Genomic DNA, 19,267 nt, shown 5'->3' with positions numbered 1-19,267 from the left:
TTTCTAAAACACTTCTGCATAGGCCTTTTGTTAAAATAAAACAGATAGCCCCACCCCAAACTAACATCATTGTTTGAGCTGTTGCTATGTTGGGCTGGTCGAAATGCTCAAACAGCAAAATGCCAGTGTTTTTTTTTTTTTTTTGGAAATGAACCAACATGTACATTTTTAAAATTTGCTGGGACAGAAAGATTTTTGATAGATAAAAAAAGAAGAGAAAAGAAAAAAAAAAAGCCTATAACTATTGTTGTGATTATGATACAGCTCTATCAAGTGAACCCTGTGCCAAGTGACCATGATTTGGGTAGTTTTCCACCAAGCTGTTTTAGGTCTACACCCCCTTCTGTGTTATAAAAGGGGAAGAGAGGATCAGAAGGACCTTTTATGCCAGTTTTAAACACCAGTGCTTAAAGGAGAGGTACTGAGGAAAAAGCGTAAAAATTTTAATCCCATTCCACCCTCTCCTTCATCCATCAAAAATGTCTTTTGTTTTCTGTCCAGGGCTGTAATTACCCAAAATCGGTAGGTGTACACGAGAATAAAAGAGAGGGGAGGAGGACAAGTGCAGAAAAAAGAGAGAAAACGGAAGAAAAAGGGAGAAAAGAACTTGTGTTTTTCACAAGCGGTGGGATTTACATTCCCGCCAAAAAAACCTTGCACAAACAACACTGTTTGGAGGGTAAATTAAAAGGATAGGTCATTTGTTTTGCCAAGCTCACAGTGCACGCCCGTGGCCCGGCGAGGCATTCAGGAGATGCAGGGGACAAATTCAAAAGTGATTGCCGTGTGAAAAGAAATCCTCCTGCCTTGAGAGTGCAGATCGAATTTCGAGGTCAGAGACAATTAGAGAGAGAGGATGGGACCTGGCCTCCGTTGTCATGGAGCCCGGCCCGCTGCAGCTCCAACACGCACACACGCAGTCAGCCAGCCAAGAAGCAGCTAAGTCATCCATCCTACACGCACATAAAAAAAAACAAAACAAAAAAAACACAGACGTTTGTGATCCACCCTCCCATGACCTCTCCCGCAGAGTTGAACAGGCCTCGGGCTATGAGGTGAATGTGTAATTCAAGGTGCAGAAATATATATATTCCCCCTTGACAAATATTATCTGTTGATCTGGCAAGTGTTAGTCACTTCCTGAACATCTCTTGTCATTAGTGTGGTGCGAGACTGACTTTAGATGTTATCGCGGGTTTAATCTTATTGGGTTACAGCAATTTTTTAAATGTAGTATCACAGGAGATTGATACTGTATTCACAACACAAGTCTTTTTTATTACTATTTTTTTTTTTACCCTCTCATTGTCAACACTATGTCTATTAGTCTGGATGATTAAAAAATGTCTATTGCTGCCTAACCCACACAACATGCACACAACAAGAGTTACAATAAATAATAGGGTTTTTATTATGTTACACAATATTTTATTTTATGCAAATACCTATGAGGCTGTGACTGTTTAATAGGTTATGTCTTAAAAGTAAAATCTGTACTTTTTTACCTAACCCCCCCCCAAAAAAAAAAAAAAAAAAAAAGACCTCAAAAGATCAGTACTTTTGAAAAGTTTCAAATCCTGTTCATGAGATGAAGACTCCAGTGATATCAGTACCCTAATGAAAAGGTTTTATAATACAGGAAGCAGGTCGCCACTGTCATGGTGCACACAGCGGGGAGGAGCGAGATACAGGAAAGAATAACTTAAATAGTCTTTAATAAATGAAAAACACAGGGGATATTCCAACACGAAAGCTTGAGCATGAACATGAACATGAAAAAACACAGAGAACGTAACGAGTCTGAACAGTCAGGGACTAATATACATGTACACTGGATGATTACAAAATAAAAGTGCCAGGGATTAATCAATGAAACTACACAAAGACAGGAAGGTGACCAAAATAAGGGAAGACAGGAACCAAACAGGAAACCAAGGAAAACCATACCAAAACAAAACTAAACATGTGACAGCCCTCATGAAGGACACCATTTTAAAGTCACATGACCAGGGTTTGAATTTAACTTTTTCACTCACCAGCCAATTTGGCTACTAAATTTTTAAGTTATCGGCCATTCATAACTTCTACTAGCCAAAATATTGTCTTGTTTATTTTTTTTTTTTTTAAATTACCGAAATAAAAACAGTTTGCGGCTGTCCACACTGTTTGTGACAAAAGTAACCTTTGCAAATCATTGAACTTTGTGTCAGTATATCATAAATAGTACGAGGTATCAGATTACTGTTGGGGATTTGTCATGTCGTGCCATATCCAGTGTAGACAGCATCACTGATCATAATGGGTTCTATTGTATTTAGTCCACTCCGCTTGCATCTGGGTTGTAGACACGGTGTGAGTGTGAGTCTTGAGTCATTTGACTTCAATGCAAAGCAAAACTACTGCACCACCACATGTTATTTGTTGGGTATGTTCAAGAAAAGTTTGTGCAGATGCCGTGCAATTAGGCTTATTAAATATATCATGATGACTCACAAGTTCAGTTTTTTTGCGCAGATTTGGCTTAAATGAACTTGCCCAACAAATTAATGAGTGAACATAAATTTCGAAAAGTAACCCGCAAAAAAATTGGATAGTGATTGACAGTGTTACCCCCACAGCTGATTTTTACTTGCATTTAGCGGGTGTTAATTTTAAAATCAACCGGTGTTAATTTTTAAAACCCGAATATTACTCACATAATCTGTTGCTGGTGCATTCAAGCCATTTGGGAAAGATCGTATTTAGGAGTTTACAATGCACAATTATAATTGAGTTTCCGAGTTGGGGGCGTGTCAGTGAGAAAACATGGCGGACACTATGGATGGTCTGATTTGATAATAAATTTGTTGGGAAAAAAAGGAAAAATCATTCTATTTTACAATAAAACTAGCAAAATTGTATAAAATGTTTTTTTTTGTTTTGAGAATAGGTAAGCCTACATCACCATCTTGCTCCGACAAAAGTGAATGCAACTGACATTATAATTATGACATTCCAAATCATAAATATAACTTTCTAGAAGGACTTGAACACACTCTGTATCAGACATTTTTGCTTTTGGAATAAATATATCACGGCCATATATCTACAATTCCATCTGTAACCGAAAAACTATTGCTAACACTAGGAGCCAGTATTAGATGACTACCCCACTGGCAGCTAAACAAACTGAAAATTTAGAGTGCAGTTTTTACTTTATTTTTTTATTTTTTGGACAGATATGGTGTCTAAACTGATTAAAGTCCATTAACAGACTGTAACAGTTTGTTGCAATGGATGACGCCAAAATGGAAAACTACAATTCAGGTCTGCCAAACCCTGAGGTAATCTAAACTTCCATACTATGGTGAGAGTGTTTCTTTTAAAAATGTATGAATTTAAATAGCCAGTGAGGGTTTGCATAGACCGAGGGACACTGAGAAATCCACTTTGAGAATTGCTGGTGCCCAGAAGTCAGGCGGGTGAGCGAGCGAGTGATGCAGACAAGGTTTCTTTGCAGAATTGAGTTTGTGTTTTTAGGACACATTTACACTAGACATGTAAGTGCTTACCTGTTCAGGGAGAAATGGAGAACGGGAAGGGGAAGAAGGTATGATGAGAAGGTCCTAGACAAAATGTTTACAAGAATGAGTAAATGAGGTTTCATACAGTAGCACTGCGGAATAATTAAGGTGTATATTGTTGTTACAGGATCTATGAATCATTGTTACTCAACAATCACTGTTGACTGGAATTTCAAATGTGTTTTGCTACAGCTTTGTTCATATATGCTGATGTTGTGTATATGAAACAGAGACAATGTTAGACATAAATGCATAACCTAATATTGTGAACAAGGACGAGTCTTGGTTTTCTGTGCACAGCCAGCGCATGTTATTATCTGAAGTTCAATGACTATAGAATTGAACTAATTAAGTAAATTGTTTAGAAAACATGGCAGACACAGATGTGTAAAATAAGTTCTTCTGTCTCTTCGTTTCAGACTTGTTTTCAGTTCTGTCTTAAAGTCAGCATGAAATCACAATAGACCCAATTTACTTTTCTTAAAGATAGGTTCCTCTAGCCTATCCTATTGAAAACAATCTTTTGGTTCACATTATTTCACGCACACACGCACGCTGAGTATACATAACACACACACACACACACACACACACACACACACACACACACACACACACACACACACACAACACAACCACACACACTTTTATAATTTTAATCAATGCCAAGAATGAATATAGTCTAGATAAGCCAATACCTAGTATATTGAAATTAAATGCCAATACCTGACATGTCACAATACCTTTCTGTGGTATGAAAAAATTGAAAAAAAAAAAAAAAAAAAAAAAACTATGCTCTGATTAAAAATTGTATATGTATTAAACACAAAGTAAAGCTACTAGAACCAACTAATGATCGTTTGGCTTAAAAAAAAAAAAAAAACTTTTTTTTGGTTGAGAATGAAACAGAATAACATTAAAACATTCGATAATTTATTGGTAGATATATGATATGACAACCGATATACCCAAAGATGTTAATTAATGCGTGCATCCCCCATAATCCATGCCTTGGCCAACATTTCTTCTTCTTACTTATTTGAAATATCTTGTTTCACTTTGAAATGTTACATGAAAAAATAAAAAGTCTGCAAACAGTATTTCAGAAATGACTTCAAATATGCCCCTGTGATAACTCTGTAGTCTTAATCGAACAACTAAACCCACCCAGAAGCAGACGTCCCCTCGCACAGCTGAGAGGGTATTCATTTCTACTGTGAGCGCTGTTAATGCTTTAAGGTGATGGCTTGGTCAATGGAGAGATAGACCGTATGAATTTATTGAACAAGGGCAATGGATGGTCCCTGTGTGTTACCCAGAGGGATTATAGCGCTCATCCTGGACTCATTAGACAATAATGCAGGCGCATTTTAACACTGCGAAATTCTGTGAAATAATAGATGCGTATAACGTTACTAGTCAAATGATCTTCGCGTTTGATATGAACGTATTGACTTTTTATATCTTTGTATAGCACTTGAATTGATTAGTTTGTGTCTGTTGTTGAATTGAAGCAGGCAGGGTTGGAGGCTACCTAGAGTGATGTTAAGGAAGTCATTACTAACTTAAAGCCTTCTCGCTAGTTGTACTTGTACTGAATTAAAAACACGTCTGGCGCTCTCTAACCCGGTCTGTGATTAAATATGCATGAGCAAAGTCAGTGTGTGCCCCTGTCCCAAGCGAACCCTGACCCGGCAGTGACCCTCTGCCAGCTTCCTGGGTGGCTTGAGGCTTGGATAAGTGGTGGGCAGGAGCACGCTGGCGCAGAATGCCATTATGTAATGCAGCTCTCTGTTGTAGGGCCTTAGGGATGGAGGGATAAAGGTGGGGGAAAGGCTGTGGTTTCCTGCTCTCTGATGCTTAGCTCCTGTCTGTACGTCAGGTTATACAAAGCCTTCCTTCAGCTTACCGAAGGAGCAGCGGTCAGATGAAAAGGGACGCGCTGATGGCTAACAGATCTGTGGGTGCCACAAGAATCCCTCCCCCACCTTCACAACACCGTGTTGTTTACACTCTCCCAGAGCCTTTTTAGCATTTTCAGGCATGGGCCCGGACGTGGCAGCCCTCCATACGGCTGCTTGCCATATTCCCAGATCCAGAAATGTCAGCTTACCACTTTGCTTTCCTCATCCGCCGGTTTTCAAGCCCTTTGGGATACCGAGTCCCTCCAGGACCGGACGGGATCAACAGATGAAATCAAATATTTTTTTCTGTTCGTAAAATACTGAATTTTCTTTTTTATTTTTTTTTTTTTTTTTTTTTTCCAATGAAATTTTTTTTTTTTTTTTAAAAAAAACAACATATTGTACCAACATTAGACATTCCGTCAGAAGTAAGAAAAAAAGGAAAGGAACGCAAGCAGTGAACATAAAATCATTGTGGCGTACAATGACATCATAGTTGATTTTAGGCTTGTTAAAAGATGGCAAGAAGTGTCTAAAGAAATTTCATATTGAAAGTCATCCCACTGAAAACCAAGTTGTATAGCATATACAGTATTTACAAATATTAAAAAGAACTGTAAAAATATGAATATACAAATGTGGGTTTTCTTATGTTTTTATTTATTAAACAAAAAAAAAAACATATATAATGATAAACTGTTGCATTTTATATTTACAAACCAGTCATGCAAAAAGCCACAAAACCATATACTACACACAGCATATTAGCCTACACTAACAACTTCGGTTTATAGACAAATGAAACTCTTCAAAAGTTCACATACCTTTATTCTCGTTAATTTTTGCTGGTTTCCCGTCTTTTTATGACACGCTGTGTATGCCTTCTTCTAAACACCCTGAGAGCCACAAGATGGATCCCAACATCATAGTAGGCATTGGTGAGACGAACTAAAGTTGCGCAAAGCATGCTGGGAAACACAAACAGGGACAGACATTTAGAATGCGATAACCCAGGGTAGAATCGAAACAATTGTTTGTAAACAGGGACGTTTATGCAAATTCCCCCATTATTTTTATTATGCCTTGTGGAATATATGTAAACACAACTTATCAAGGTGTAACTTTTTTGAAACTTTTTATTTAAAAAAATAAAAAAATAAACATTCATAAACAACATTTATAAAAGTATAGTAGAAACAGGAAAACCCCTCTTGACCCCGTCAAGAGCACATGTACCTCAGCTGAGGGGCCAGAGTAAGTGTGATGTAATTGTCCATCTGTTCTGTCAATGGACATTCAGTACACAGTCACAAGTAAAAAAGCGTCAGCACTGCTTTAATACAGCACTCAACAAACTCAGGCAAAAAGAGGAAAGAAAAGTACATTCCCTCTTCACGGGACAGCCAAGAAGACAAGGAAGTTTCTTTCACAGAATGTTAAATTTGATATTACTATAATGCTTGTCTGTGGTAACCCAATTAGCTGTGCCACAATATAACCAATCAGGCAGTAGGCGGAGATCACTTTTTATACGAGAGAGTAAAAACTCTATGATTCACTTCAACACAGAGAGTATTTTAGTCCTCTGAGCATTTTTTCTGAAATCGCCCGTGGATAAGATAGAAAAAGGGGAGATGGTGAGTCGAGGAGGGAAAAATCCCCATGACCTTAGTGAAAGAAAAACAAGGCCGAAGTGCGGGCCACAATGCTTTTTTATTAAACGGACGACATAACGTTTATTAAACTCCTCACAGAGAGTTTGAACCGCGGGCCAGACGGAGAAAGGCTTGGAGCGGATGATTCCGAGCCATAACGGTCAGAAATCTTACCAATTAACACCAGACCAGGAGGTATGAGCGCTGGCTCGCTGGCCCAAATTACGTCCCGGGAGATGCAGAATCTCACGATTCAACGCAGGGGAAGCCAGAGTCACGGCTCTGCACTGCCAAAACGAGCCTGAGTTGTCCATATAACTCACTGCCACTCACTGCTTGTGGGCCTCCTAAAAAGAGAGAACTGAGCATGCAGTTCGACCCGCACAGAGCAGTGTCAGGGCTACTGCGATACGGGAGATCGGAAAGCCAAATGTCGATCTCTCCTTTGCCAAAGATGACTGAACAACTCCCAGACTGAAGGACTGGGGGTGTCCAACCCCTCTCTCGTTTCTGCTATAAAATAAGCATCCCAAACCTACTTAGCACCCAGCGCGCGCCTGTGATAGGCTTCGTGCAATATGCATTTGTACACAACGGGAGGTTTGGGAGGACACACCCACAGAAGGCCCCCTCGCTACCTTTGGGGGGTGTCGCACTTGTACAAACATCCTCTTTAGAATTGTCTAATAAACTCAACAGATCCCGTTCATTGAAGCCCCAAAGCCTCGAGGAGACACCCCTTTAACAAGGGCCGTAAGAAATAATCCATAACAAATTGCACCTAAATCACAAACAAAAGGCGGTGTTGGCGAGGTGGGTCCCCGTACTGGCCCGGTGTAAGTATTATACAATGTGAAATACAATCAGTGGTGATTTGGGGCGCCAATGTCCATCCATGCAGACATCTTAAACTAAGGACTACCAACGCCAAGGCACTTCTGACACATCTCGGTTTGTGACAGTAAAACAATTGAAACTTGAGAACCACACCATCTACAACACTGATCTATCTACTAACAACTCTTGTTCCACACCTCAGTTATCAACCTATACTCTTTCTGATTAGGTCATCATGAGCTGCCATGTTTCCATTACAGGATTTGAACCATAATCAAGGGTTTTGTCGGATTATTTTTATACATCTCAAATCACGATAACTTTTTGCTAATAATGTCTCGAGATAGTTTCCTCTATAACAAAATGGATAATACGAAACTTTACAACAGAAAATTCTAATATTTACCCCTTCTCAATGCACTTACTTATTAACTTGGTTAGAACGATGTTTTTGGAAGGTACTTAATACATTAAATAACCTATAGCAAAACTTACCTCCCTAACACACTATACGTCAATATTATTTTTTTAAATACGTCAGATTGTAGGTGTGTGGTTATCTTTAGCGAAAACAGTGCAGAGAGCTGCACACTATTATTTGGCCTTCACTTTGAAATCTACCACGGAGCAGCGGGTATACCACCAGCATTGCGACTAGACAGTTGGCATAAGCAAACGGAAGCGGCTTAAGTGGTGCATGCTCGTAAAATTAGGCCTAGTATTAATCTAAGCAGAGTAAATGGCATAGAAAGCCCCCCTTAGAATTGAAGAGTAGCCAACGTTATAAGGTGTTGTTAAGGGGAGTCTGCATAAGTGCCTCAAAGACGGATCCTGCGAGTATTTTTACGTAGGCCAGGTGACCGTTAAAACTTTGCTTTTTGTATTTGTAAATTTTTTCCCTTATATTGCATTTGTGTGACCCATATTTCCCTTTTTGAACTTTACAAACCACCTGGTCATAATGAGCGTAAAACATTTTTTTTTGCGATATCTGGGAGTTTTTGGCGAAATTGACGGTGTAATGAAAAGGCTGGCTGTGCCAAAAGGGCATGTCTATACACTTTAATTGGACAGAGAAAGAAACACTGGTCAGCGAATTAGTTCGTTTTTTTGATTGTGTGGTTAATTTGATAAGATTTGCACGCTGAACTCTATAACTAAATCTAGGTTCAACAACCACCGAACAAGAGGACCGAGACCAACCTTTTAAAAGGTTCTCAGCAGGCCACTTCCCAATTAACCCCCAAACGGAATGGACTATCAGAAGATGTTACATTATTAAAAGTACAAAAATAATCTGGTTCTTCTCCTATATAGCTACCTTTGTGCACGCAAATGCTCACATGACCCTTCTTGTTATTAACTGCCCACAGCTCTAATAAAACCTTAATTAACGTTAACTTTACAAACAGAAAGTGTCTGCTTAGTAGACAAGAATACAGTATCCTTCCCTACACTGTGGTGTTAAAATGCCAAGTTTTTAACACGTTTCTGCAATCTTCTGCCGTTGGGCTCTCCCTTATTAATTTTTTATTATTTTTATTTTTATTATCATATACCATCCACATGGAAAGATTGGAAGATTGGTGGTGCAAAATGGTAACTTCAAAAGAAACATAACTAGAAGCTTTGGGATAATTCAGTATCTTTCACACCTGACCTCATATTCCTTAGAAATCAAGTTTTGTTTGAATAAGAAACGCACAAGTGAAATCCACCTGAGTGTACTCCTTTTAAATCATTAAATCATATAAAAATTCTTGGATCTGTAACTGTCTCAACTTCTTTTTTCACCCCCCTCATGAACAAAAAACAAACAAAAAACATGCTAAAACTAAAAAAGACTCCAGCATAAGCAGCAAGGGCAGCTGTAATGGCAGGTCATTTGCTCCCCTCAGGAGAATTTATTGCCTTTACCCAGAGCAAAAATCGCCTGTCGAAAACTCCACCTGCGAAAAGAGGGCAACACACTTCTCTCAAATATGTTTTTTTTTCTCCAAAGGCAAAGATCATACTAAAGCATTTATTTAAGTAGTAAAAATGACAGGCACCTGCTGACCTCTATGTAAAGCCTCTTATTAACAGCATTGCTGGAGGAAAAGAGGGAGAAACGTGGATTTCAAGTCTTATTAGGAACACTCCCCTCGCCTCCCTTGTCAGGCAGTGTAGCATTTTAAGTGAACTCTCTCAGCTTGAAACACATTAGCTACTGTGATCTGTGGGGAACAAGGGCCTTTATTAGACTCCTTCGGTTGTAGTGCAATTCCATATGAACGTGAGTTTTTATTGTTTGATATGTATGTAATAAAGTAATATTAGTTCACTTACGATGCACCAGGAGTGGTTTCTTCTGTATCTGAATCTGCATGAAATCGGTGTCTGGGCTAAAGCAGTAAATCACTCTAGCACTGTTCGTCAAGGCATTACTGGAATAGAAGTATAAAGAGTTTTTTTTTTTTTATTTTTTTTTTTTAACTTTTTAGGGGTGACTGAATCACAGAATGCAATACATAACTTAAAAATAATCTAATCTCTGTGAATAAAACAACAAAACTGAAGCTGGGTAATTAGTGAGGAAACTTTTTTGTGTTTTTGCATTAAAAATGCTACTATTGTTTATGTGGAGGATAAAATCTTATTTTTTTCATTGTGGTCTCTTGGGGTCTTTTGGACCCCATTGTACTGTATATCAAAGGGAACAAAACCCATTCTGTCTCAATGTGGTAAATGAGCCTCTGACATTATTTTGGCTTTCAGTTGCTGAGTAGTGGGAAAAGATTTTTTTTTTTTGCATTCCAAGGATAACAGCCCTATCTGCTCTTCCTGCCAGCCTTCAAGTCCCCTGGCATATCGCTTAGATGCCATCTGAAAACATAATTGACTTCATATTGAAGAACAGAACCCTGTAAAAAGATTCCATGAATGCTTGATTCTTCTGAGCACTTGCGGGAGCGCCTCTATTCCTCTGCCAGTCTCTCGTTACATCTTCATTTTGGCCACCTCATAAAATCAGCCTCATAAATATTTTTCATGTGTTATATAAACCAACTCAACTCCCAATTGCAAGTGGCCGAGCGGTGTGTTTTTTCGAAAAACACAGGGAAACATTTGTGGAGAGGAGCTGTTATTGGAAGCATTTGGCTGTACTGCGAAGAAAAATCACAATTAGGTGAGGGTTTCACCTTCAACTATGCCCAAGAATAACACAAACTGGCCGACTGACAAATCTGCGGTGCCTATGTAGCATGATTACGGCTCATTCACCTCATCTGAATCCAGAAATTCTGGCTGAAGCAGAAAATCAAAGCTATGATCAGACTCATCATAACAAAGGAAATTTTTCTGTAAATTAAGAAATTTTTAGATTTCTACAATCACAGTGTGGAATAACCCCCAAAAAATGAATGAAACACGTTTTTGTAGCACACTTAAAACCACTTTTGTTTTAACATTGCTTTGCACAGAGAGAAGGGACAGGAGTTTATATGGCATACCTGTTAGATTTTTAAAAAAAAACCCAACAGACTTTTTGTCTGAGAATTGTCGGGGGGGGAAATGCTAAATTGCAGCCACCAAATGACAGGGAGGCCCCCAAAAACTACTTCCCCACCCCATAAAATGGGACTTTTTTAAATTTCCCTTTTTGTGTGTGATATAACAATTTTAAAATAATGTCCGGCATTCACAATTGCAAAAACCCCCCTTCCGAAACACTTATTTTTGGGGGCATTTATCGCAAGACCAAACATCATAAAAACAAAATCGTGGGAGAAAATTTCAGAGCCCCCATTTCAATCACTTGCAAAAAGGGAAAATTTGTAGCGTTCACAAACATTTTTTTTTAATTTAAAAAACATCAAAAAAATATGTCAAACATCTGTACCCCTCTTTTTTCAGCACAACAAAAAGTTTCACAATGGGCCCACATATTGTAATTATTTTCCCGTTTGCATTAGTTGCATCTTTATTTTAAAAAAAAAAAGTGTTTAATTTAGAAAAAAATTTCTGTTACCCCTATCTACAGCAAAAAAGTATTCCCCCGGGAGGGGGGGGGGCGGGGACAATAAAGGGGGGAAATTTTAAAAGGGTAAGAAAACAACCAAAAACCTCCCCGCGAGCCCCAATCATCTTTCCGGGGGGGAAATAAAAAAAATGATCGAGTTAGCTGGGGGAAAATTTACGTCGAAGCACTTTTGTTTTCACCCCCTTGTGAGTTGTGTTAGGTTGAGTGAGTAGTGGTTTCTTCTTAAAATCAAAGCTAGGTTTCCTCCCATTACCTAGAAACCTGCACAGAAAAACCCAAAACAGCGTTTCCCAAATGGGCCAATCAAATAAAAAACTCTTTATACAAAATTTAAATTTTTGCAAACTTTCTCTTTAGCGCCGGTACAAAAAATAATAAAACCTATTTACGCTGGGTTCAGCAGCTTGAGCAGGAGATATATGGGGATCAGACATTTCCTCAGTTTGAAGCTTGACATTCATGATTATTTTTCTTATTATGCTGCTTTTGTTTTCCTTTGGTTTCTACCATTGGATTTTATTCCTTTGAAATTCGACTGAAGGAGTCATTTTCGGGAGAAAGTCTCTAATGGACTCTGCAAGTTCTCACCACCTTTGAGGGGGCAGAAGCCCCACAAAGGGGGAAAAAAAAACTCCTGAAAAAAAACAATTATTTACACTTACATCCATGCTTTTTTGGTCTGCAAAACAACTATCCCCAAAAAAAAAAAAACAAATTTTTATCTACATTTTTTATTTAATGAAACCGAACCGTCACACTTTGGCTTTTTCCAAGCTATTGCGAAAAGCCTTTTCGTACTACTTCCATGAACGGCTTTCCACAGCATGACCTTAATCAAAATGGAAAGGGAAATTGTGATTTCAAATTTACACACACACACACCCCACACAAAACCAAAAGTCTGACCATTGTCTCTGCAAAGAAATAAGGTTTTTAAAATTTTTTTCTTTAAATTATTTAGAAATCCTTTTTTCCTCCATAAACTTCTTGGTGAGTGGAATCAAAGTACTTTGTAAAACAAAAAAGGGCCCAATCTCTTTTTCAGGGGGGTCCCTCACAAAATCCTTTAAGATTATAAATAAGTGTGGGGGCCGGGCAAAATGAGGGAAAAAAAGGGCGTGTTACTGCTTTTACCATCGGGGGGGGGCAAAAAAAACATTACACCAAATCGCGTGGGATGGATCCCTGAGTTCCAAAGGCATCGGTAGCTCAGTTTTTGTCGGTGTGAACCCTTGCGAGTCCCCTGCATACACAGGGCTGAAAAACATTTTGATGGTTCAGAAAAAAAAAGCCAATTCACGAAACCGGGGCCAGCAGCTGCGGGCCATAAATTCACTCTCCCCCCACTTCGAAAAAGGTTTGGGGTTTAAAGGGCATTGCGGCCATGTGTCAACACGCTGAGCGTGTGGCTCTCTCTCTACTTATGTATGTGAAGGGTTTTTGTTTTTGGTCTGGTGCTGTTGGACGCTTGAGCTCCGGGCGACGCGGGGGTATGGGTCTGAGGGCCCCCCGGCCTGGGACAGAGCGACAGGGCCGTCACAGTGCACCAAGTACTCCAGGCCCAGAGCATGATGCAGGGCCATAGGTCAGAGTGACTAAAATCCTCCAGAAGGCATGTTGTGCTGGAAAGACGGGGAGAGAGAGAGAGAGAGGTGGTTTGAGGTGAAAGAAAAATAAAGAAACAAAAAAACCTGCAATGAACACTTCACTTAGAAAAAAAATCACCGCCTGGAGTGCCGTCTGACAGCCTCGATGGCCCATAACATCACACGAAAACTTGAAAGAGGAAGGACTTACAAACACAACCACTAAAGCAGCACCATACCATGAGATCACTCAGTAAATATCATTTAGAAAATAATAATAAAACATTTGACGGTTGCTAAATGACATGAAAATAAAGGACATATATCTACTTTAAAAAACCATAAACAAATGTACTCTTTGTGTTCATGTTGGTTTAAAAGAAAAAAAAAATGTTTAGACCATTTCAATCTTAATCTTTTTTTAATAATATCAAAAGGTTTTTGAAAATGTTTTTCAAGGTAAAAAGCATTTATAACAGTAACAAATAACATGATTATTCATTTATAACACATATTTCATTTTGGGGTCCAGCTCACATGATTTGTATAACCTGAACTTGGTCATGAAAGGATTTTAAAAAACTTATGGACTTATGAGGTTCTTCAGGGTCCTCTTTCGTCTATTTTTGTTTTTTTTTTGTTTTTTTCTGTAGAATGATTTTGCGGATACATGTTTTCAAATATTTATAAGCGGTGAGGGGATTTAAGGAAAAAAAAATGATTAATTTAAATATTGTATAAATTAATTTTTAAAAATATATTTTAATATTGTTGGAAAAATATAATAAAATATTTAAAAAAATTTTAAACACGAAGGCCCCATTTGAAAACAAGCAAAAAGTTTTACTACTCAGGAAACATAAAGTGGGAAATAACTATTAAATGCACTTTATAAAATATAGCACCTCTGTACAACTTATCCAACACAACATTGCAAATGAGGCATTGTTCCTGGGAGAGGCCACAGGGAAATATATTCTGCCCGAAAGAAAGAAGGGTTGTCAGCCCAGAATTGTCCACACACAAACCATTACTGAGTCTTATCAAAGGTATAGCTCTCTCAAGCATATGTTCCGCTAGAGAACTTGCACTGACCCTTAAAAGACTCTTTTCTTTTGTTTTGTAAATTTTCTTTGCTTTTAACTTTAAAAACCAGAGATGGTATCTACTTTGGGCCTCGGTGAGTTATTAACTAGAGGGGGGAATTTTTTCTGGGATACGTGGAAAAAAAGCGAAAGTATACAAGGTTTAACTTTGCTTTGGTGGTTTCATACAAAGTCACCCTTGACACTAAGTTGTATCTGACAAAACTGTGGCTTTTATACCAACCTGGTTTCTCAAGTGCCAAAGGGCTTATTAAAATCCCCTGCCTACGTCTAACACTTTGTTTTGGAGGAATGGGGACTGACATGTAAGCTTAAACTTCCTACATTCACATTCCTTGCATGATTAACTGACAACATGGAGAATCACTTGGCACAATATAATAAACACAACAACATGTTTGTCTGTTCGGATCCTGCCGAACAATAAGCAGCTTTTTATAATTAATACACAATGAATAATTTCAGGTTTTTTTGGCTTACAGCTTTGGAAAACTTGGCGGATGTTCTGAATGCACAGGCGGCAGGTAACATAAATCTTCTGGTCTGAACAACAAGAGACGGGAAAACAACACTCCTAATGTTTTCTGAATATCCTCGACTTATCTAACAATGATTTAAGCATTTTAAACGCATGTTTATTAGAACCCGGCCCCTTAACATGCCTGAGAGGATTGTCTAGCATTACTGCATTGAAATGCCCAGTCACATGCAGGGACGTTGTAATTATGTCATCTCGCCTCCTTTTACATTCGAGCTGTCAAGGGAATTGAACTGATTACAATACGAGAATCATTCTCTCACTGGTCCAATAACATTTTCAGGGAATGGACTGAAGAAATGAAGGTTTAAAAAGGGAAAAGTGCTATAGAGTTCTAGGCATTTTCAATACCTTCTTCGAACCTTGCTCTCCCCATCCCGTCCCCCACCACCACATAAACAACTTCCTCCCGAACCTCTGGATTACTCTCCGAAGCAGCTCTCTTTTCCTGGGGAGAGGAGAAACAGGTTTAGGTTGCTGCAGAAAGCAAGGAAGCCACACCCAAGATCCAGCCGGTGAGGGGCTTTTAAATACGCAATAAGTTACACAAAATTACACAGTAAAACACTTTGCCTTGGCTTGGAGATACGATAAGATCGATGCTCAGATAAAAGTAGTCTGAAAAGCATTAAGTGTGCCTTTTTCCTCCCCAACGTGGGACAAATGGGAGTTTAAAAAGCTAAATCAACCTCACATGCAAATGCCGCAGCAAGGGAGGCGCTGAGCTTTCGCGACGAAAAAATATGAAAGTACAGGTCGGTGTTTATTTTGCATTCAAAAAGCGGAGAAGAAAAAAAAATGTCAAAGTGGAATGACATAAATTTGGAAGTGGTTTCATATGTAGACCTGAAAAGGAGAGGCCCATTTCCCAGGCTGAGCTCAAGAAAATAATCCCAGCTGTTTAGACCTCTCCTGAACATAAAACCCTCTCGTGTGTCCCCCAAACTTCTGCAGTCTAACCAATCACACGCCATGTGTCTGCGCTGTTTAACAGTAATATTGCGCAATTACGGCGCACCCCAATGAGTCCATTCATACACACAGGTAGTCAATACTGAGCTCACACTTACCTTTTTGTGGCGCTATAAATATTTCAATTGGAAATACTACTCCCAGTCCGTAAGGAGGACCTTGGCGAGGGCAGGTATGAGCTGTGTTGTGGTCACTAAGATGTTCACACAGTTTGATCTGTAATTGAAAGGCAAATGCGTCAAGTTAAATGGCAAAGGGAGGACAAGGCTAAACAGGAGCGCCATTTGTCACCCAAAACCGCTCATGATAAATGGATGGTCTTAAAGCTGTTTTTCAAAAAACAATACAATGTTCTTTGAGGTATTGGGGCATAAAGCGAACAGTTATTCATACTTACTCTCTGTGATTTATGTGTATCAGAAGTGGGCTCTATATAATTAAGCTAGGTGCTAAGGCCTACAGCAGGTGGATTAATGTTGGTCTTTCAGAGCCGGTGTTAACCAGGAGTCAGTCAGGGCTTCAATTTCTGCTTTCCTTAATTGTTGCAACCAGGCTTCCCTTTTGGCGAGCCAAGCGGGACCTGAAATGAACAGAAACATTGTTTGAGTTGGATGCGTCCCACTTGAGCACTTTCAAAAATTTGGTAATTTTAGACCAAGTGGTTTCTGCATAAGGAGTTATTTGAGAAACTTTATGGGTGCTTTTGTTGACACACCACCCCTCTTCCCCAACTAATTTTAGCAAAGCAGTTTATTGGGGGATTACCTCCGGCATTATTTTTTATAGGTGGTCATAAATTTCTTTTACTTTCGTCTGTAGAGGAAGGCCAGCTTTCTCATCCAGTCACACACCTCCCTCGTGCGCATGGTGGCTTCTGAATACAGGTTGGCACTAGTGGCAGCTTAGCCGTGGAGATCCGTCTGTGCTAAAATTATATGTACTAAACAGAGAGGAGGGAAAAAAGAGAGAATGGCTTTTTTATATACTCAGCTTCAGTTAGAGTGCACTGTAGAAAGAAAGACTGGTATGGTGCTAGCTTTTACCTTAGATCCTGCCGTTGTAGATCCGGCGACCGTCGTCGATGACTATGGACCTGATGGCACTCCTAAAACAAAAGCAAAACAAAAAGGGCAGCCATGGTGAGCTGGTTGGAATAAAATATACTAATTTGATTAATGGTTTTCATATTGCAAAATTGAACTTGGGATTAACAGCATGAATCCATGAAGTGAATAATATTAACAACTGTGGGAATTCCCAATTGAAGGCTGAGCTCTCTCCCGAGAAAGCTCAAAATCAGCCCTCAACCACTTCAGCCTCCCTAACCCCCACCTGCTAGATCTTAATAATAAAATAAACACCATCATCAAGGGGACCGGGGATCTGACCCATTTGTCCACTACCACACTAGAGAGGGATCTCTTTGATATACACATCTGCTGGTGCGTAAAGAGTCGGTTATCAGTAGACTCCGGAAAAGGTTGAAAGCTTGGCTTCTCAGTGTTAGGTCTGCTAGTCCAGAGTCAGCTGCCTGAACAAAGAGATAGCGCTGTGGGATAATGGGGAAGCGATCTGTACCCCCATCAGGGGTCTCCGCTTCTTGGAGAGGCTGAATGATTCTACAACTCAGAGCACAGTTCAGCCGAAGTGTCCACACTAACACAAACCAGACTTTCTGGTAAATGTAACGTACTAGAAAAAATTGAACCTGATTCTTTAACCGCCAATGAAATTATGACACTCTGATTGCTGCCGAGGAGCCACACACCAGCTACAGCCTGAGGCCAGCTTTTTGGAGAAAGCAGACTGAAAAAATCTGTTATTAGTTTTCCATTTATAGTCATTCTCTCTCTCCCCTTGCAAGAGCTTGAGATGTTGAGTGAGCAGGGCATTTTGATTCAAATCAAACAAAAATCACATGGAAAGACAGGGTTGGTGACTTGTGTGTGTTCCAAAAAATCATCTGCAAGAAAATAAAGAAGCAGATAAAAATAATAATAATAAAATAAAATAAAATAATCTAAAAATAAACTTAAAAATGCTATTTAAACCAAAAAAAATTAAATAACATAAGTGAAAGTGTGAAAGTAGTGACATTCAGCCAAGTATGGTGACCCATACTCAGAATTAGTGCTCTGCATTTAACCACATCCAGTGCACACACACACAGAGCAGTGAACACACACACACACTGTGACACACCGGAGCAGTGGGCAGCCATTTATGCTGCAGCCGGGGAGCAGTTGGGGTTCAGTGCCTTGCTCAGGGCACCTAAGTTGCGTGGTATTGAGGGGGTGGAGAAGGCGCTGTACATTCACTCCCCCCCACCCTGAGTCCCTGCGGCCCAGGGCTCGAACTCACAACCCTTCGATTGGGAGTCCGACTCTCTACTCATTAGTACCGACTTCCCCATAATATATGAAATATATTATTAAATGATAAATAAAATATATATTAAATATAAACAAGAAAATCAAAACACTATACATGTATATGTATATATATATACTCATATATACATAGAGAGAGAGAGAAGAAGAAGTATATGTACAATTTAAAAATTAAATATTTATAACTATGAATTAAGCCTCACTACTTAAATTGATGAATAGTCTATCTGTATCTATCTATCTATCTACCTATCTATCTATCTATCTATCTATCTATCTATCTATCTATAAAAAATTAAATACTAGTCATATTAGTTATAATAAATTAAACCTCTCTGTGTAATAGCTTAATGTTTTAAAAAAAATATATGGAGTTTAATTTCCTATTATAAATATACAAAAATATACACATGTACAAACAATATATATATATATATATATATATATATATATATATATATATATATATATATATATATATATATATATATATATATATATATATATTTAATTATAATTATGGATTAGAAAGCTCCATCAATGAAGTAAAAAGAAAAAATGGGTTAACATTGCCGGTACTTCTATTTAAATCTCCATTCATATTTCAAGTTTAATCTAACAATTTACTTGGTAGTTGAATTTTAGAGGGGGTATTTCCTTTTTAGCCATTCTTTTCAATTTCCTTTCCAGAA

The 19,267-nt window shown here is 38.7% G+C and overlaps 1 pseudogene; it reads right to left on the bottom strand.

Moving 5' to 3' along the window:
* LOC109083398 overlaps positions 1 to 19,267 on the bottom strand; it is a 53,559-nt pseudogene that overhangs the window by 15,679 nt on the left and 18,613 nt on the right.

Source organism: Cyprinus carpio, unplaced genomic scaffold (assembly GCF_018340385.1).
Source record: "Cyprinus carpio isolate SPL01 unplaced genomic scaffold, ASM1834038v1 S000006820, whole genome shotgun sequence".
NCBI classification, from domain to species: Eukaryota; Metazoa; Chordata; class Actinopteri; order Cypriniformes; family Cyprinidae; genus Cyprinus; species Cyprinus carpio.
The sequence above is the reverse complement of the archived record's forward strand: the minus strand, read 5'-3'. Positions and strand labels throughout refer to the sequence as shown.